Genomic DNA, 22,393 nt, shown 5'->3' on the forward strand with positions numbered 1-22,393 from the left:
TTTCCTTCTCTTGTTTTTCCCGCCTAGAGAAGTTTGTTTGGCTTTTGTTGTAAAGCTGGTTTGGTGGTGCTGAATTCTCTTAGCTTTTGCTTGTCTGAAAAGCTTTTGATTTCTCTGTCAAATCTGAATGAGATCCTTGCTGGGTAGACTAATCTTGATTGTAGGTATTTTTTTTTGAATTTGATTTTTGTTAGTTTGATTAGTATGTGTCTTGGTGTGTTTCTCCTTGGATTTATCCTGTATGGGACTCTCTGTGCTTCCTGGACTTGGGTGGCTATTTCCTTTCCCATGTTAGGGAATTTTTAAACTATAATCCTTCAAATATTTTCTCAGTCCCTTTCTTTTTCTCTTTTCTACTGGGACCCTATAATTTGAATGTTGGTGTGTTCAGTGTTGTCCCAGAGGTCTCTGAGATTGTCTTCAATTCTTTTCATTCTTTTTTCTTTATTCTGCTCCTTGGCAGTTATTTCCACCATTTTGTCTTCCAGCTCACTTATTCATTCTTCTGGCTCAGTTATTCTGTTATTGATTCCTTCTAGTGTATTTTTAATTTCAGTTATTGTGTTGTTCCTCTCTGTTTGTTTATTCTTTATTTTTTCTGGATCTTTGTTAAACATTTCTTGTATTTTCCCATTCTGTTTCCAAGATTCTGGATCATTTTTACTATCATTACTCTGAATTCCTTTTCAGGTTGATTGGTTATTTCCTCTTCATTTATTTGGTCTTGTAGGTTTTTACCTTGCTCCTTCATCTGTGACATATTTTTTTGCTGTCTCTTTTTTTTTTTAACGAGTGAGATTGTGTTCCTGTCTTACTTGTTGTTTGGCCTGAGGCTTCCAACACTGGAGTTTGTAGGCTGTGGGTCAAGCTGGGTCTTCGTGCTGAGATGAGGACCTCCATGAGACCTCACTCTGATGAATATTCCCTGGGGCTGAGGTTCTTTGTTAGTCCAGTGTTTCGGACTCGGAGCTCCCACCGCAGGAGCTTCGGTCCAACCCCCTTCTTGTGAACCAAGATCCCGCAAGCCGCATGGGGTGGCAAAAAAAAAGAAAAATAAGAGAATAATAACTAAGTAAAAAAATTAGATTGGAAACTAATAGATATGTTGGGAAGAATATAAAAATTTTAAAAAATAGATGAAACAACAACCAGAAGGTACAACAGTACCACAATAGTAAAAAAGAGGAGAGAAAAGAAAAGAAATAAAGGGTGGGAGGCCTTGGCTGTGGAGGGTGGGGCCTGAGCAAGGGTGAGGTTTGGGCAGTAGGTGGGACCTATGCTTAGGACCCACAGTGCTGGAAAAGGCCCTGGGGGCTGTGGGGGGTGGGGCTTAAGCTCAAGGAACAGAAGGGGCCCAGGTGTTCCCCCCACCCCTGGTCTCAGAGGGCAGGGGACCTCACCTGGGCACCCAGCAGGCTTCCTGGGCTCGAGTGGGCAGGGTAAATGCCCTCCTCTCCTCTCCTGCTCCTCCAGTCCTGGAGGGCCCCTCCTGCCTGCCTCTCCTGATCTCCCCGGCCTCCCCCCTATGCCCCCAGGACCAATGCAGCCGGGGGAGGGGGACCTTGGAGGTCAGGGGACCAGGCTGGGAGCACAGCAGGCTCCCCTGGCCCGAGTGGGTGGGGCAAATGCCCTCCGCTCCTCTCCCGCTCCTCCCAGATGGGCCCTCCCACCTGCCTCTCCTCATTTCCCCAGCCTCAGCGGTGCTGATCCTGTCCAGCCTCCACTTCTCCCCCCTCAGTACCCCGACGTCCTATCAGTTCACTTGGGGGTTCCTCCAGTCTCCTTAGGCATCAGGGTTTCCCACCAGCGGCTGGCAGCCACCCTAGTTGTGGGGAGATGCTAACTTGGCATCTTCCCACAGTGCCATCTTGACTCTGCCCCTCCGGGTCATTTTTTTACATGTGGTTTGATTAGAAGGGGTTGCGTTTGTGGATTCTCCCTAACCCTTTTGTGTTTAAAAATAGGATTTTAATTTTTAAAACATTCATGTGTTTGCATTATATTCAGTTATACAACCCCCATTCAAAAATTCTAGGGCTCTTTTTGTCAAATATATACATTTAAAGTTTAATTTTTAATAAATTGGGTTATATTCACACAATAGAATACTACGCAGCAATGAGAACAATCTACAACATAATGTTGAGCAATAAAAACCCCAGATTCCGTTTATCTTAGTACATAAAAGATAAAATGCCGGTAGAAGTCAGAAGCAGGGAATAATGACTGAAGGAAAGATGCGGGGTGGGGGGGCTTGCTTCTGAGTGATGATGTCATTCTGTTTCTAGATCTGGTACTGTCTACATAAGTGTGTCAAGTCTGTGAAAATGCATGAAGCTGTACAGTTGTGATCTCTGCATGTTCGTGTATGATATCAGGCTTTAACAAAAATTTTTAAAATATGATTTTAGTGCAAATACAAAGATTTCTGATTTTGCACCCCAAGTCAACTCTCTTAGAACTTTGTTCCAGTGCCATTAGGAATCAGGAAAATAAGGAGTAGAATATAGTTTTTAAATGCCTTTTTTTTCATGTGTCTGGAGACTTGGTGGAGGAAATAGTTTATCCATCTAACAGGTGTTGTGAAGCAAAAATAGAAATACATTTCATTTGTCTCTTGCCATCAAACCTTGATTATTTTGACCTCTCTCATCTGAAATGAGGTTATATCCCCTCACATGTGCATCTTTCCTATTAAAATATATTCACCAAGAAAAATGTAATTATCAGATTTAATTAATGTTTTTCATTATTTTTGAAGAATTTAGACAGTTCATTGATTTGAAAAGAAAAATACCTTAAATAAATACAATTAACGTAGTTATATATACATAGGCTTATGATTTACAGTCATATCTCATATGTCTGTAACCTGTTGTATATCAAACTTGGCTTTGACCTAATTCCAGTCTTGGTTTGGTATTCGTTTTTAATCCCAAGCATCATAAATTATTCTTTTACATGACCACATTTATTGAGTGCTCTTTACTTAGGGGAAAAGGCTGGGTTGGGCAGTTCAAAGACCAAAGTCTTTATTTAGAACTAGAGCACAGGCAATGCAGGAAACGGTAGCCACATTGTAAACTTCTCTCTCGTATTTGTGCACTTGTGTATCGTATGTGTAAGACCTTCATTGAAGAAAGGCCTAGTTAAGTTTGTTAGGAATAAGTGCACACAAAGAGAGTAGAATTGCCAGTTGCTCCTGGTTGCTAACCTCCATGGTTATTTTAAATCCCCACCAGGACATGGAATATCAAACAGGTGATTTTCTACAGATTCTCCATTCTTGGCTATGCTCATTTAAGGGGGGTGCTACACTGGCCAGATAGCTCAGAGAAGCTGCTTCTCAACCAGATTTGCTCCACACTCTAGCCACAGGGTCTTTAACCAAAGCTCTACACGTTTCCCCCTATGCTCAAAGGAGATCAGGTCAGAAATCAGTGAATAAACTATAATCCCTCAATCCACCTATAATCATTGCATGCAAAACACTCACACCTATGATCACTACAAGATTTCAAATGCCTTCCTTTCTGTGGCCATGCATTCATTTTGTTGGTCGGTTGGTTTTGCTTGTTTGTTTTACATGAAGTCATAGTCTTGACAAATAAATATCTAACAAATAAAATGATTATGTTTTAGTTAAATGGCAGTCATTTGGAAGCAGTGGAACCTATATCAGAATTACATTTCTAGATAAGACCTCAAATCTTGTAAATATATGAAGATGTCTTATTGAAAAAATAAAGTTCCTACAACTTTTAAATATATCAATATTGAGATTATTTTGCTATTATATTTGTTATTAAATTTTAGCCATCATCCTAATAGAAGCTAGTAAATGTACATAAGACACATGACCTAGCAGCTCAATTTCATCAATTAACAAAAGTGAAGGTCAGTCTTTTCCCTTAAACTTTCAGTCACCAATTAGCTTGTATTTACAAAGGTCTATAATTAGGCCCTGTCCAAGGTTCTGACAGAATATGTGTTTTCTTTTATGCTAGTGAATCTTCATCTTGTTTAGGTCAACTGTGTTATCTGAAAGAAAAGCAAAAATGAAAAGGCCGTGGAGGAGAAAACAACTGTTTATGAAATTATTTTATTTCTTACTTGTTTATTATCTAGGCCAGCCTTGGAAAGGGTTTTGAAGTAGATCCAACCTCCTTTAGGTCTGATTCTTCTGTTGTTACACAGCCTTCATTCCTGGTTCTAAGTCACCCCTGTGGGGTCCTGCTTAGGTCTTAAGCAGTACACCATGATTTCAATATCCCTTGATTTACAAAACCACCATGTAGTATGAGAAGTGAATAAAGAAACACAATAGCTGCTAAGATTCTACCTCATTACATCTCCCTAATGGTTATTTTAATGTGATTTTATTAAACCATGGTTTAAAGGAGTAACTTTGAATAAAGTTTTAGGTGCCTTAGTACCTATTAGGAGAATATGTTTAATGCACAGACCTTTTCAGGCAAACTTAGATCCCAGCATGCACATAGCTGGCCTCTGCCTAGGCTAGAGCCAATCGAGCTTATTAAAAATTTAATCCTGATTCCATTCATCATCATTAACTCCAGCAATTGGCCAACATATTTAAATGAAGCAAATTTTGAAGCTTTAAGAAGCAACTAGCAGTTCTTCAAGACACCAAGAATAATATCCACAGTTTAAGAAAATTTGTATCGACCTAATTTACAAGGATAAAAATGTCATGGATCACATCATTTTGTATAAAGCATTTTGTGTCATCCTCAACCCAAAGACTTGCAGTTGCTTAATGGAGGAAATGAATTAAGATTTATCATCAATAAATGAAAGCATTTTCTCAATCATTTAAATAACTGCTTCATACAAATTGAGATTTCAGTGAGACCCTATCTTTAATAATAGAAAATAGACTTTTAATGTATTCCCCTTTGAAATGTTTTTGGCATGTATCCTGGGTGGACTAATGCTCTGGACTAATGTCTCTGTGCTTGTGTGTGAGGAACAGCATGTATTTCACATGTTTATTTCTCCGCTATTTCCATTTCAACTCTATCTCTTATGCTCTGGTTAATGGGTACGTAAAATAAAGTGGTACCCATTTTGCTTTATTACTTTAATTTCTTTAAAAGTAAGTTCTTTTCCTCCTCTGTTTCCAGTTCAAAGGCAGCATGGAGCCTTAATAAATTTCAAATGTATTTGGATAGCTGATAAATTTAATGATCTCATCAACTTAAAAAATAGCAAGTAAAAAGTAAGTGATCTTAAAAATAATTAACAGGGCAACAATGAGAGAGGAGAATATTAGACAGAATAAATGGAGGTGTCCTTATTTCTGTCAAAATTTCCATTGAGAAACTGTAACAATTATTTTGCTTTTGTTATTCGTAGCTTAACATGTACTCTACAGATATAGTACATTTTATATTAGCAATTGAAAACAATTTACAAATGCAACATTACTATATTGGCCCTCTTTATATCTCAGTAAACCAAGAAGCAAATGCTTGCAGCTAGAGTTGGCAGTTATAAAAACTAAAGCCAAAAATCGGTGCACAGCAGTTTAGTGATAGCTGGGGAATAATTAATATGGAAGGGATCATGTGCCTTTAGATGAGAGAGTAGTGAACCTAAAGAGACTATTTTATCTTTCTACAAATGTCTGTGGTTTTATTCCAAAATATGTTAATATGATAAATTAGAAAGGACATTCTTATTCTTAGCCTACTCTTATCTTAAGTATTGTACTAAGAGAGGGGATGGAAGTCTCTGCCCTGAGGACAATAGTATTTTATCTGGCTTTGTTTAGAATTGCCAAGCACATGGATATAATAGAGTAGACCAGCTTTTCATGGATTTCATTATTGTTTTAAAAGTCTTTACATTTTTAAATGTTATTTGATTTTCTTATTGTCTGCACCTGGGGAGACTGCCCACACCCTGCTGTCCTTGGCCCATCACTGACAAGGCTAACAGGTCTTGAGGCACAGTATAAGCCTGTAAGAAAAGTGATATCTTCTCTATTTTACAGATGACAACACTGAGGTAGAATGATATTTTTTCACAGTATCTCGTAACTCGTAAGTGGTGAAAGCAAGCATTTTGATTCCAGATTCCACTCCTAAGTGCTTCAATCTGCTGTCCACATAAGCATATAGTGAGCTCCTGCTGAGGTGTGGCTATGTGACCATACTCTATTTTCCATTTTCCCTCTGACTTGATATTATTTTAGAATTAAACTCAAGTGTCGAAGTGGGGGCAAATTACAAATCTTAATACGTTAATGTAAGTTTGTGATTTGGTTTAGCTGATTTTCTGATCATTTTGTCACATCTTTTTTAAGATCATTTAATGGCATCCCTAATACCTTTACATGGAATTGTGGAAACATTCTATCACTGGTTCATTAGTTATAATAAGTTGGGTAGGGTATACAGTGCATTAGGGTCATATAATCAAGCTCTTCCTTCAGGTGAGTTCAGATTAATTTAAAGTTTGAAATTACCCCAACAAATACTCAGTGATACAGACAGGTAGGCATTTTATTGGGTAGAGAATTGCCATTAACTTGTAAAGTTTGTCAACTTGTCTTCTGAATCAGGCCTTAGGGCACATATAGGGGGAGGAAAATGGTTTGTTTGAGCTTCTGGTATATAGTAATTACACAAGTGTATTCTACTGTAATCTGAGTCTTTTCATTACTTGTACAGCTATTACTGCAACTAGAGGGACTCTTGCTGAGGAGGTTTTGTGACAGGCTCAGTTTAAATCTGAGGCATAAATCTGAGGCATAAATCTGGTACTGGGGCAATTGTCTTAGATTCATGTGTAATATGAGAGTGGCAGGAGTTTCAGAACTGTCATTTTCCAATATAAACTCGATTTCCTTCAAATTACACCTATGCTGCCATGTACCACTTTACGTAATTACACCTACTACTTTCATATTCTCATTATCATCATTATCAACAACATCAATATCCTTTCTGTATGCTTTAAACTTCTATTATCCCTAATTATTCTTTATATTAGATCTCTTAAGATGTCTTGAAAATCTAAAATTAAAAACTATATATGCTTTAAATAAAAGATTTAAATTCCTGATTTAACTGATTATGGGATTCTTAGGTGGTAAGAAAGTTAGGGATTGCCATTCAAAGAGATATTAATTCATGCATTTAGCATTTCTTGAGCATCTCCTGTGACGCAGGTAATATATTAGGTATTACAGGTACAGAACCATATATAGACTCTTTTCACAGGAGTAAAGTGAAGAGAGACCAGTAAACAGAAAATAAATGTGGCATGATACATGCTATTATAGAGGCAAACAGCAGAAAGTTTCTTGGATACTGAGACATGAATTCAAAGTGGTGTCTTGGATTGTATTTTGATATTATGACCATGTGAGAAAAAAAGCCAACTCACATTTGTCCATTTGGAGTGTTCTCATGGTTTTCTTGCTACAGAGGGCCAAGACCTTGGCCTATAACAAAGTCTAAAGCCTGAGTGAGCAGCGGAACTTTTGTATTCCTCTCAGAAGTCCTGATGCACTTAAGAGCCCATTCTTTCAGTCATTTAGAAGCTGAATCCTGGGAGACAGGAGTGTAACAGCGTGATAGAGTTGCAACAGGAGTAAACAGAGGACAGAGCAGGCAATGAGATCATCACATGGTCCGGCAGTGCCACAGTATGTGGAAGAGCAAATACTGTGCAGTATCACTAGTGTCTCCACCCATGTTTTTTCCTTTCTCTGCAGAAGGGGTGGATAGACTATTGGTTTTAGCAACCTATAAGTTGAGTAACTGATAGCATTTCTCTTCCATAGGTATAACACTAGGACAGATATTTATTTGGCATCTGCTAGATGATATTTGCTTCTTGCCTGCAAGTAATACTTAAAATCATCTTTACCTGTGGAGTGGACACTGTGTACCCCTTGGGGCCAGAGGCCTGGGACCATTAAGATGGCTGCCATCCCTGCTGTCCTGAGCACTTTCTGTTGCTGATGGTGTTATTTTTTTCTTTCAAATTCTATCCCATCAGCAGGACTTGTCCTGGGATTGTTTATGTCAAAGACTACTTGTATAACATCATTTCTACTCCAGTTTTAGCCCTTTGGCACAAAAAATAGGCCAGCAAAAAATACATTATTATAAAGATTAGAATTCTAGTTAATTTTATATATCTAAATATGCTTTTATATACCCTGAATGTCCCAAAGTTTGCTTTTTATGATATATTGTCTGCTTTTATAAAAAGCATTGGTACGTAGCTCATATCTTTTCCAGACTTTATGAGTACTTTTTCCTTCTATTGCTTTACTACCACTGTAATAAAATAGATAAGAAAAATGAGATTTAAACCTGGTCCTTGATGCCAAACATAATCAGTTTCTAATATGATCCAGATGTTCTAATGACATTCTGCTGTCCATTTCCACTTGGATTATAAGCATAGATCAGATTTTATGCCTCAAACCTATGTTTTGTTACCTTACTTTAACTTAAATTTCTTGACATTTCATTATATGAAGTATTATTTTTTTGTTACCACAGTTCCATTTCACATTATTGGAATTCTAAACTAGCAGAAAAGAGATATATGACCACAAAAGTAGACCATAAATAGGTTGGTGTTCATGGTAGACTATTATAAAAAGCAATTGTGTTAGACGTATGGGCAATTGCTATAGTCATAGTGTAGCTAGGCCTAATCTTCAATTTGAAATGATTTTTATTCTTTTCCTAATCCCAAATCTTGCTGATATCAGTCTCATATAATATCTTCTTTCCTAATATTGAACACCAATTGTCTTAACATTTTATTTGAAGGCTAAGTCACCGTCATTTTGTAGCAGGTGATAGGTATATAACATAGGAGATTTGCATGCTACGTATCTGATGGCTAGTACTGCTTTGGCCACGTAGCTATTATAGAGATGTAGTCATGCATAGGCTATCATTAGAGGATGCCCCGTGAACAAACCAGGGATAACAGAGTAAGAAACCACACAGTGACTCCAGAAATACAGGGCACTTCAGAGCATGATATGAATGTATTACAAAGTGAGATGAATTTCCTTTTTTCATTTTTCAATCACTACTGAATATTGATTTCTTCCCTCTACAGCTCTTACCTATATCCTCTAATTTCCCCACTGCTTCTAACAACCTCCGATGTTTAAGGGGGAAGAAAACAACGTTTGTATTTATATGTGTGGATGAACATGCCTGCATACATTATATAGAAATATGTACAGTTTTAATATGCATAGTTGTTCACACAGAAACATTTGCATATTTCTTGCTGCAGCTTCTGCTAAACACTCTAACTTACTTCTAAAGCCAGCTGATGTGCCTCAGTGTTACTTAGCATGTGCACGCATCTCAGCAGGTTGTTGAGAAATATTTGTTTAAAATGTTTTCCTTCTACAGGGGCTGATGTACTATTCTTTTGGCCATTCCACATGATGCCATTCTTTCAAATTATCTCAGTGGCACCCATTGGGTCAGTGTAGGCACGTAGATGCGTGCTGGAAAATAATTGTAATTTTACCATCTTCTCCTCACAGAGTGTACCCTCAGGCCAAGTGGTAAAATACCACCGCCGCCAGCCCCGATATCCATCACTGTAATGAGCTACAAAATCAATCTGTAATTGACAAAAGTATTTTTAATCAAAGTATGAGGCATTTAGAGTCTCCAGATACTGCTTTTTTGTCTTATGTCAGTACTTACTTTATAGCAAGATGGGAGGGAGACATTTGATTTTGTTCAAGAGCATGAGTTATTTCTGCGAAGCAACAGAGGTATGCTTTTCAGAAACTCCCCTCACACACACCCACTCCCAAAAGTAAGATGACATAATCCCTGAGATCCATCACAAAATATCAGGTCAGGAAGGTCATGCTCTACCAGTCTAGGGGGAAGAAGGGATTTGTTTTTGTGAATGATTGCTGATGCTTTCTACCAGATTGCCTCTCTATGTGAAATGACTCCTCTTTGCCTCAAACTACCACCGTATATGCAGAAACTGTAATCCAAAAGGCTACTTCTGTGTACCCACCTCCCAGTTGCTTAGATCTGTTCTTTAAAATTTATAGGCGTCACTAAACATTCTTCTTGTTAGTACTGTTCTTCCTCAGTCAAGTTAAACTCCCCAAAGTGTAAGGGTATGTGGATACTTCAGATGAATACACATTAAAAGTGTTAATATGTTTCCAAGTAGAGGGAATTACAGCCAAAGGCAAAATATTTATAGGTACATGCAATGACTTTCTGGGCCTGTGTTCATATGTTTTTTTCTGTGAGATGTGCTCCAGATTTTTAGTGTCAGCTCTTTCATCTGGAGACCATACTTGTATCATCTGCTGGAAAGTAAGTTTCTTACATTCTGAGCCGTGCCCAGCATCTCTTGTATATTTTGGCCTTGGTGTTTATGTATTCGAGAGAAGCTCCATAACTATCTGGCATAGGGAATAGAGTATTTTCAAGGGAAGTTATTCAGAGGTTGCAAGAATAACTGAACACAATCTACATAGTCTGATGTTCTCATTTGTGGGTTTTAAGATTAATTTTTTTTTGTACACGTGTGTGTCCGTGTGTGTTTGGTAAGTCTCAAAGGGCTCTGTACATATCAACTTGAAACCTTGCAACTCTTATCTAAATAACTAACATTTCCAGAACTTTAAGCTATTAACTATTTTTAATTTTTCTCCACTGCTCACTTGTATAGAATGTGACCTCTGTGTAAATGAATGAATATTGCTAATGATGTAATATTTAAGGAGTGCTTACTTAATGTTAAGCTCTGCTAGGTACTTTATATATTTCATCACATATAATTTTTTCAACAATTCTATGATCTAGGTCCGATCATTCCTCCTAGTTTACAGGTGTGGAAATTGAGGATTGGAGAAGTGATGTAGTTTGTCCAAGGTCACATAGCTTATAAATAGTGGAAATACGATTGAACACAGGTCATCTGACTCCCAGGCCCAATCTCTTAATCCCTCACATTGATGGAGCACTAATACATGTATCAACTCATGTTACTTATCATGTTATATTTTATGACTGGTTTCAAGCAAGGTCATTCTCAGTTATACATTTTCTTGACTTTTGTCCAAGGAAGTACTACCCATTTTGCTTAAACTTATTTATTAGGATATCAATAAAGAAATCATTTTACATCCTTGATTTTAGTGGGGTTTTACAGTCTAGCTTAGTAGATATTATTAAAACAGAAACTATGTTGCCAGTTCAAGTGTACTAATGGCACTGCTTTGGGTCTCTTCATGCTTTTGCCAAGAAGAAGATAAATCACATTAAGAAAAATTACATTAGACCAAGAATGCTTAACTTTTTCTTGGAAAGAAACAGCAGGGGTAGGTAAGAGAATAGAGTTCAAATACGTAATACCTTGACTCTGATCGCTAGCCCTTAACTTGTTTGGGGGCAGTTTGGCAAGTTTTAAATGAAAAACAAGAGTCAAGATTTCCTTTAGTCTATGAGATGAGCTCAGTATCAAGGAGAGCAGCTTTTTTCTTGGAGCTTATGTTATAAAACACCTTGTTCTCACGTATATGGCCACTGCTTCTTAGTAGATACTTATTTTTCAAAATATATTATTTTAACTAATATATCTTATAAGTGCAGCATGGCAATTCACACATAGTTATACACACTTAAAAACTCCTAACTCCTGGACATTCATCACAGTAACAGATACCACATTCCCATGTTGGTTAAAAGTTTTTTTATTGAGACATTGTATTTAGCACAAAAATATGCCTCTATAGTATTTGTTGTGCATTTGGAAATGTATTGAGCAACTCAAATACATGTAATTTGTTCATTACTCTTTTAAAGACTGGGTTTTTAAAGAAATAAGTTGAAGTTGGCGTTATTTATTTTTCTTATGAGCTTATAATTAGAAAACTTATATTTGTAGTTGATGGCATCAAACCATAGATTCTTACCATTTTGACATATCTTAAAGGTCAATAGTCCTTCTTTCTATAGAAAATATGCCTTGTGCTTCTCTTAAAAATATGTAATTTAGAGACATATTCTTATTTTCTATTCCGAGTTATGTCATCTTAAAATATACGTGAATTATTTAATACTTTTTATTTTATAGTCTTATTGTTTATATTAATTTTGAAAATATCATCAAAGCAATCTTACTTTCTAACACCTAATCTTTCTTTGTATCATCCAGTTCCATAGTTGCCTGGTCAATTTTCAAACAGTTATAAATGCATATCAGTGTGACTGTATCTGAAAGTAAAAATTATCATTAATGGCAGTGAATACAATTCCTGTAGCCACTGTGATAATCCAGGTCTAAACCATTCCTCAGCCTTCCCTAACAGGCATGCCTAGCTGTTGCACAAATGGATATGTAAGATGATGCAGAAAGATTAAAGAAAGGCATTCAAATGCCTAATAAATAAGAAGGGAAAATCCATATTTTTATTGTAGAAGAGATAAGTAGTATGATCCCTATCTAAAACTGTTATTGGAATTGACAGGATTTAGAATTCATAGCTACCTATTGACCTGAACTAGACTCTCCTTAATGACATTCACATCAGAATAACAATAAGAATAAAGGGCACAGTCATCCATTGTCAGTTCCAATGGAGCCTGCACTAACTGGGATATACATGACCCTTCTCTCTTAATATTCATCAGAATTGATATGGCGTGTTATGGTTCCCAACATCTTTGGCTGCTAATGAATTGATCACAGCTCCTCTGGCAGTTAGTGATTTACAGGCAATTCTTGATTATTCAAGCTCATGGAGGGAAGATATCAAAGCAAAGGACAATGTATAAGAAATCCTTACATAAGTTTAAACTTCTCTCATGTCTCCCCTCTGTCTTCCTTCACCTGCTCCCTGTCACTTCCAAAAACAGCTTGCAGTCAAATTGATGAAATTGATTTCCAAGAAATGGGAATATAGATTGGGAATACAGTTCAGGAGTCCTGTGTCCCAGCCCCAGTCTCAGTACTCACACAGCTTTTGGAAAAACACATAGCTTTTTTGGGCCTCAGCTTTAATATTTACAAAATGGGTAAAATTGCTTCCCATGTGAGTTTCAGTGGTATGTTAGAACAGTAAATAGTACATTAGCAAAGACATTACAAGTACATAAACCAAACTCTTTAGACACTTTGAAGACTGAGGGCAACGATAAATCAAATATATTATTTCATGATTTTATTATCATGCATTTTTGATGAGTGGGATTCTCTATAAATCAAAAAGAATTAGCTGAGATCATCTTATCTTTTATAATCTATGGTCTCTGGACTCAGTCTTTCCTGCCTTCCACTCTGGCATCCTCTTGGACAGTCTACCTGGTAGGGTGCTGTTGTAGAAAGAACACTGATTTGGTGTTTATAAGATCTGGGTTCTGATGCCATCTTAGTCACTAATTAGCTCTATGATCTTTGGTAAGTGTCTCTATTTCTTTCAGTCTTTGTTTCTCCATTTATATAATTTGGCAGTTAGAATAAATGTAGCTCTGGTATATTCAACACAGTAACTTCCTCTATTATGTATTCCATGTAATTTATTTGGAAAAATTTGGTTTATTAAATAGCAATAAGTAATTTACTTTTCCGTATTTTTTTCATCAAGGATTTTTAAAATTGAGTATATATTAAAAACAGTGAAAAACAACAGGAAAGACCACAGACAAAAAAGTTAATTATGCGATAAGATGGTTGTTTTTTTGGTGACTGTAGAACATATGAAGATAAGTGCTTAATTTCCACTAGCTTTTCGAAGTATTAATAATAGATTCCTGATTCTCTTCATTGCCTTAGTAGCCACTTGAAGAGACAAGAGTCAGTGAAGTCTATGAACCACTGCACTGGACTATCTTTGAGGTCCCTCTGGTTCAAATAACCCATGATTCTAAGTATCAAACTTGAGCCATCTACCATGTGTTTTGGTGCTCTGTGTTTGGTTCTAGAAAACTATCTCTTGTCCTTTGAGTGACCAGAGGGTGACATTTGGATGTTCTAGACCAGTTTCCCTAGGGTCAACAATCTTCCCATTTGGTAACTAACTGCTCCTGTGTATTTTAGAATCACAGACTCATTCATCCTGTTCATAATAATAAAAGATACCGAGGCAAACAGTGAAATTTGTTAAATGATCTGGGTAGAAATAAATGCAAACCAAGTCCTAAGATACAGTCTATAGCCACTATTACCATCATTAGAAAATGTTCCTGAAAAATAAAATCTTAGGGGTAAATGTTTAAACTGGTGAAGTCTTCCTGGCAAGACAGTAGAGGAAACCAAGCGTTCAGAGGTTGCCACTTTCGCTGTAATATGAACTGCCTTAGATTTTGTTTGCCAGGTTAGAGAGTAGATTATCGAATTCTTCAGTCCTAGGTCCAAGAAATGCTGTATGTAATCTCACCCCATCAGACCCCTCTTATTTGTCTGTATGCTTCCTTAAACAGTGGATTCTCAGGCCAAACATAATAGCCTGTTGATTCTCACAAGTACTAAAGGCTTTCGTGCCTAAATGCCTTTGCTCTCACTATTCCCTACATCTAGACATAAGGGCATGTCCAAATTCAACCCACTCTTCAAAGCCCTGTTCAAAAAATTAGTTGCCCCATGAAGCCTTACTTTTTCTCCCACAACATAATGTTGTACCGTATCATACCATGTTCTGAACTCATAGTCCTTTCTTGTAATTCTCCTTCATTCCTCCCAGTTAACATTTCCCTTATATTCTCTGTATTTATGTTGCCTTTCTTTCTCTCTCCTCCCTGGCTCCTATCTCCTCTAACACAAAAGCTACATCATATTCATCTTCCTAGTCTTATAGTACCTTGTGTTTATGAGTCACACAATTAATATTTGTTGAATGACTAAATGAATGTCATTCAACCAGAAGGTTAAGTTAACTGATTATGGTTAGAATAATTTAGGAAGGAATCACTCCAGAACTGTGTATATACTTATTCATCCTGATAATAATTAAAGAAAACCCATCAATTCTCCTTCCTGTTAGTCCTATTCCCCACTTGGGTAGTTTTGTTAACAAAAATTTGCCAATGAGGGCACAGTGCAAATTTGAGAGATTAAGGAAAAAACACATCAGACTTAACAGCACTTGAGAAAAAAGATGTTATCATTTATCCTCCAGTCAGTCTTATTCTCCTTGTCAATTTGGTATAAGAACAAGTCTTTTCTCTCCATCCTATACTAACTCACCACATTATTTTCTTTGTAAATGAAAGGGGAAGGAAGGGAAAGAGAGAGTTCACACTTAAGATAGTTTTAGAAATTCAGTGATGTATTCAGAGCTGTAATATAGTCCATAAAGATAATGCCAAGCACATAGGCAGCTGAAAGGCCATGCTGGGTGAGTAGTCTGTTCTGATGTTTTTTTCCATCTGAACCATTTCCAGTTTTTATTTTTTGTGTGATTGAGAAGTGTACAAGCACAATTTAAAACTCATCTTAATGAACTAATTAAAGACAACCAAAATATAATATCTCATTTAAGACAGTAATAAAATCAATCCATTTTTTTGAGTCACTGAGGTGTGTGGAAAAAAGGGACAATAAAATTTTTATTACATTATCTGTCTGGGGATGGCTCTTCCATAACTTATTAAGGGAATATTATTTTTCTCATTGTGCTTTTCTGTCAGTCATTTGAGATTGGCCTTGTGCTCAAGGAAATATTTAACAGTGATCAGAAATCCAGAGAAAACAGTCAGTACTAACCACTTCTGATACTGTTTCTGCTGCTCAGATGGTGCTGCTTTTCCCTCAGCTTTTTTTTTTTTTTTTTTTTTTGCGGTACGCGGGCCTCTCACTGTTGTGGCCTCTCCCGTTGCGGAGCACAGGCTCCGGACACGCAGGCTCAGCGGCCATGGCTCACGGGCCCAGCTGCTCCGCGGCATGTGGGATCTTCCCGGACCGGGACATGAACCCGTGTCCCCTGCATCGGCAGGCGGACTCTCAGCCACTGCGCCACCAGGGAAGCCCTCCTTCAGCTATTTTTATTCTGACTCAGATTCACTTAGCATGAGCACCACTACTAGGTGTACCATGGTAATAGCTAAAAGTATGGGCTCCAGAGTCAGACAGCCTGGATTTAAGTCCCATTTCCACCAATTACAGGGTGCTCACAGTAGTTATTTAAGCTCTTTAAACCTTAGGGTTCCCCTCTATAAAATGCAGCTAGTTAGAGCATCTGCTTTGCTGGGAGGCTTTGAGGATTAAATGAGGAGATGTAAGTACCCCTAGTAGTTGGCAAGTGATCACTACCTCAGTAAGCTACAATTCCTCAGACCAGTCTTCCCCATCACTCATTTTGCACTACTTGAATCTATACTTGTTAATGCCCCCAGAAACTTGTGACAAGGACTTTATCTGCCTTTCTTCCTGACCTGAGTCCTCAGATAACACAAGCATGGCAGGTACCCTCATGCTCAGCCTCTATCTAGTCTCCTCTTCCTCTTCTGATGCCTCTCTTCTTGTCCGTATTTTATTACATTATCTGTCTGGGGATGACTCCTCCATAACTTATTAAGGGAATATTATTTTTCTCATCACATTTTTCTGTCATTCATTGGAGGTTGGCCTCGTGCTCAACAAGTAGTTTCTATATTGCATTCTCATTGCCTTTTCAGTCCTTGTTTCTACCCAAATCAGTCTCAATTGTTATCACTCCTTGTTTGGAGAAACACTTGATTTGGCCGCCGCCCTCATGGCTGGAACCAGTCCACATAACTCAGGACGGAGGCAGAAGTCATCTTCAGGAAAGTTTCACTTGGAAGGCTGTAGTCTGCTCGCTGGGACTAAGGGTGGATGAAGCTGAGTACGAGGGAGGAAGTGGCAATGAATAGAAGGGAGGGTTAAGCAGTAAAGCTTGAGTGAACAGGAGGGAGTGAGTGAGAGCATAGGAGACTGAATGATACGACAGTATGAGGAAGGATATAGACATTCTCAAGTCAAAACCTGGAGAAGCCTTACTCTCAAGGTAGTGATATTGGGGACTAAAGAGAGGAATTATTTGTTTATTTATTATGAATTATGTATGATCTCATTAATTTCAGTTATTGAAGTAAAGTGGTAAAATATTTCTCTAAAAATTTGAATCATTTATATTCTAAAACCTAGTCTTACTGATTGACACCATGCCCAGTGTTTTTGTTTAGCTTGACCCAACCTCAGTTGAAACAAGAGAGGTAGATGTAACCCAGGGCATATTAAACATGGAAGATGGATAGGATCCCATGGGGGAAAGACGCTCACATTCTGAAAGCATGGTAAGGGACCAGAAGGAGAAAGCCACTTAGTTTTTAGTGATGCTTGGCGACACATATGAACCTATAACTGAGAAGCTAGATTTGAGCAGCTCTCTTGGGGACTTTTCAACCTTCTATGCCTATTAAGTTCTATTCAAGTTTTTGACAAATATAATTTGAGGGAAGTTTCAATTATTTGCTCTATTTTATTTCTAGCTAAGAGGCCTTGAATCCCTGCTTCTTTTTTACCCTCATAACTTTCACTGCATAACCTAAATAGAAAAGAAATAAATTTCTTTTATGGGCAGCCAACTCCTAGTTTCTTTTCTAGGATCCTCCTGTGCCCTCCAATTCTAAAGAGTCGGAAGGGACTTCTAAGAAAAAGCAATCCTAGGAGGAGATGCTACTAAAGTCTCAGAAAGTTCCAAAGCCTTTCTTCTGGAAAAATCCCCCCCCAAAACCCACATGTATATACAAAGCCATAGTCCCTCGAAGGTTTGAAACCTTCCACATTTCCTACCAAAACCTATCACTTTTCCACTGAAAAGTCAGACTCTAGTAATAGATGAGAAATATTGTTCCACTTCTTCTCAGACCTTTTCTGTCTATATATTATTGGATTGTTTTTAGTTTTTAGGGCAACCTCTACTACATGTGACAAAACTATACCTAACTTAGGTTAGAAAGAGTGTGAAATTTATAAATTTCGTTCAATATTTCAGTTCCTTTGTATGTTAATTTCCATTGCTAATATCCCTCTGTCTCCTCTTGACCTGTTGCCTCAGAATAAACCTTAATTGGTTACAGAGTACCAAGAAGGATAATGTGCTTGAATTTAGATGTCCCCCGATGCAGGGGACACGGGTTCGTGCCCCGGTCCGGGAAGATCCCACATGCCGCGGAGCGGCTAGGCCCGTGAGCCATGGCCGCTGAGCCTGCGCGTCCGGAGCCTGTGCTCCACAACAGTGAGAGGCCCACATACCGCAAAAAAAAAAAAAAAAAAAAAATGCACTTGTAATACACAACACACCTAGACAAAAATAACCCTTCTTGTATCAACATTTGGAATGGTTACTCCTTGCCTCATTTTGCTCAGTTTGAATACCAAAATTTTTGACTCTAATAGAAAAAGACTAATAATTCTAGTTATTTTTATGTTTAAAATGCTAAGACATTCATCAAGAGAACACATGAAAATATCTAAATAATTTGTTGAGAATTACTGTTGGAATAATTTTAAACACTATTTATTCTGAAATTGTATATACAACATCAGAGAAAGAAAAGCCTTGGACTCTGGTCCTGTCCAGTTTTCTCTCAGAAACAAATAAAATTGACAGCCAGATTAGACATGAGAATTTCCTTTTGCTTGACCTGCATCCTCATTTGTGTGTTCTTTGATAGCATCCAAGTGCAGAATCCCAGGCAGTCCATTGCTGGACTAAGATGTTTGTGTCTTCCCTCAAGCTTCCATACAAAATTTAAACCTTGTATTAATCATTTTTCCAAGTGAGTTCTTTAGTAATGGATTGTACAGTTTCATTCACACAGGGAAGTTGTGTATAACTTCTGCCCCATTCTCTAATCTATGGAGTCTAAGGCTTTTTTTTTTCTGTTCTTAGTGATGATTGCATTCTGTATTCAGAATTTTTCTGAATGGAGAGGATTTTTCAAGCCTTTTTGGTGGACTCTTGCTGTTCACGTCTAAACTGAAAATGGAACTCCCATTTTTAAGTGCTTTGTCTCTTCCCAGGTAACATCATTATACATTGTCCTGGTGATCATAGCTTAAGATGCTTCCATACAATCATTTCATATTGAATATAAAATGGATTAAACACATATGTGACTACTACAGTAAAGATGGCGTAAAACACTGGATTGCCTCTTATCAGCAATATTTTTGTGAGAGAAGGACAAAGCATTATTACTAGGGCAAAATGGGCCAATTAAAACCATTTGCAGTACCATCACCTAATGATAAACACTATTAACAATATTTTGGTGTAGCTTTCAGTCTCTTTTGATAAATATATAAATATTTTTTTTATAAAAATGTGATCTTGAATATATATTTGATAGTCTGCTTTTTATAAGGAATAATATGTCAAGAACCTTTTCCAGCTCATTAAATATTCTTGTGCAACATCTTTTTTTTTAACTTTCATGAGCTTTGATCTTAAATAAGGACCTTCAGAAAATAAGTAAAAATTAAAGTGGGCGGGAGGGGGGGGACTGAAGTATTACATACCTGAAAACTTTGTATGTTAATTAAATGACCAGATTATATTTCTTCACCTAGTCCTAGGAGACTGTTCCAAATTGATTCCCCAATCAGGTCAATCAATTTGAATAGAAAGGCCCTCTTCTTCGCCAAAGTGCAAGATGCTAGAAACAGAAGAGGAAGAGTTAAAATGAATGGATTAATAATTTTAATCTGAATATAAGCTTTTTAAAATTTTATTGTATTGGTCAAAAATCCACTGCAGAGAAGAGAACCCACTCTAGCTTTTTTAACCAGAAAGGACTTTATCAAAGAAAAATAAAGGCTTCGAAAATCCATGGATGCATTGAAGAAATAGGTTTCAGACTGGGTTTGCAGGAAGAACCCCCCAAAACCATCACACAAAGGGAAGTAATGCCTCTTCTATGACTCCAGAAGCTACTACATTCAGGAAGTTTCCACTGCTGCTGACTGGTCCGTGGACAAGACTGTCCTAAATAGAGGATGCTTCTCACTCTGCTTCACAGCACGCATGAAGCTAGTGATTGGACACTGCTGCCAAACAACCAAATGCCTCCACTCTCTCCTCCTTTCCTTTCCAAATCCAACTGAAATGTTCCAGTTGGAAAAATTTAAATTACCTCTAGAAAACTAGCTACAAAGAAGTCTGGGAAATGTAGTTTTTAGATTTCCCACCGTGGCATTATAGGAGGGTATGTTAGAAAGAACATCAAATGCAATTTGATCACTAATCCATGATATCCACAATAAATAGCTAATGTACATTGGAAAGATTTATTCATTTATCTCTTTTAGAGTGCTTTCCACCTTGTTTGAGGATAGGACATTTATAGGCCAGTTTTGTAAAATACAGATTTTGTTTAACACAAATAAATTCAAACCCAAATCTCTGATTAGGAGCTGTGGAAGAAGGTACTCATAAACAAGTGATTTTGGAAAACAATAACTTTTTAAGTGTCATTAGTGTTCCCCCAAAAGTTTGTAGGGTTAGAAAAAACTAGATCTCAACCTTACCAGGCACTTGGAAAATGACAAAAGCTTTATAAGTGAACCAGTTGGTGGTCTCTGGTTTTTCTAATATTTTAATCTGGTGTAAGAATATCTCTGAAAGCTTTTTTAAGGTTTTGTACATTTCATAGAACAAGAATGGGGAGGAAGTAAATATATGAGGAAACTCTCATCTCACTTTTATTTTAAACAAATTTGGGGTTACTCTCTTCTCTATAAGAAAAAAAAAATCTTATTTAATCATAATTTACTAGCTGAATAAAGATTAAATGCTCCAAAAAATAAGCACTGTAGTTTTGAGAGTGTTGTCCAAGACTGCTAAGCTCCATAAACACTGTATCTACTTAGTACATCACTGTTACAAGGAGATAGTTTCAGTAATCTGTTATTAATAATCCATGTATTATTTGAGTTGTTTTTCTTCTATTGAGTAAGTGTAGATTGCAGTGACTTAGCTACACACTGTCATGCAGTCTCCCTTGAAAACTTTCAAGATTCAGGCTAGGACTAGATATACACTCTTTGGCAATAAGACAGAATTAAGCCAACTTCCCATGCAGCCTAATGAGCAAACCCTTTGGATACCAACCAGACATTCCAGGTAGAAGGGAGCCAGCCATGCCTTGCTTTGTCAGGGGTCTGAATATTGTGTAATGATCAAGATAAGTGAATATGCTATGAAGCTTAGCTGAAGTGAATGAGCGATTTCTAAAATCTATATTTAGGGTTTCCTCAACCAGTAATAAGTTTTCACCCTTTTTTTATCACCAAAAGAAGACTGAGACAAAAATATAGGTTCTTAGATATCAAGTCACTTGAAAGTCACTATTGTGAGAATTTGAGATTACCCTGGTGAATTTCTCTCTGAAAAAATTAATATGGTTGATAACAACCATAGGGCATCATGAATTTTAAAGTTGTGGCTGAAGGTGGTTCAAAATAAAGGAAGAAAAGGGGAAATAAATGTATTCTCTACTCCTAGAAGCATCTGATATCTCTGTATTTCCATATTACATTAATTGAGACACCAGCCATGTAATATTATAAAATAATGTGTAATATCTACTGTATCTGTTTATTTTAAGCACTCTTTTAGAGATAAGGGAGAGTTTTTAAAAAAAATAGTAAATAGCTAATCATTTAAGGATATGGGTAATGAAAGTTTCTTGTTTGGTTGAAATATCCTTATACTTTTAAAATCAGAAGTTTAATTGAAATTTCACAGGTGATTAGTTCATAATATAGGTTAATTATTACTAGTAATGAGATTTGTCCCCGGCAGATCGAATACTCAAACTTTGTAAGGTTAATTCACAATACTATCTATTAAAATGTAGATTCACAGTTGGAATGGTTTTGGACTTTCTAGAGTTCCTTTGTTCCTTTCCTGAAAAACAACTCTTCCAGGCTAAGCTGGAAATGAATTATTTCCAATAATAGTCTAGAATCACATATGCACATGAAAGAAAAATGGGATATTCTATTTAGTCCTCAGGGCTATGAGCAAAGCCAGGTTATTTTTCATTGTTTTTCCTTCATCAGACAGATGTTTCAGATATGACTAATTCAGTGATGCTAGCAATCTCTTTGCAAGCCACACCAGACTGAGAAGCTTTGATTAAGAAGGTCAAAATGAAATTCTTTTGATTAAATTAAACACTGATGTGAAGGAGTATGCTATGTGGATCCTCTTCAGTGATATGTTGTTGACCTTGAATATTTCTTCTGTAACTCTGTCCTCTCACAGATCCACGATGTTACATTATTGTTTCTCCGTATGGTTTCTCTTTTTAAAAAATTACGTTTCCAATTGCTAATCCTCATTCTCTTTCTTCTTTCCTCTCTCCAAGAT

This window comes from Grampus griseus (assembly GCF_964374135.1).
Source record: "Grampus griseus genome assembly, chromosome: 5".
NCBI lineage: Eukaryota > Metazoa > Chordata > Mammalia > Artiodactyla > Delphinidae > Grampus > Grampus griseus.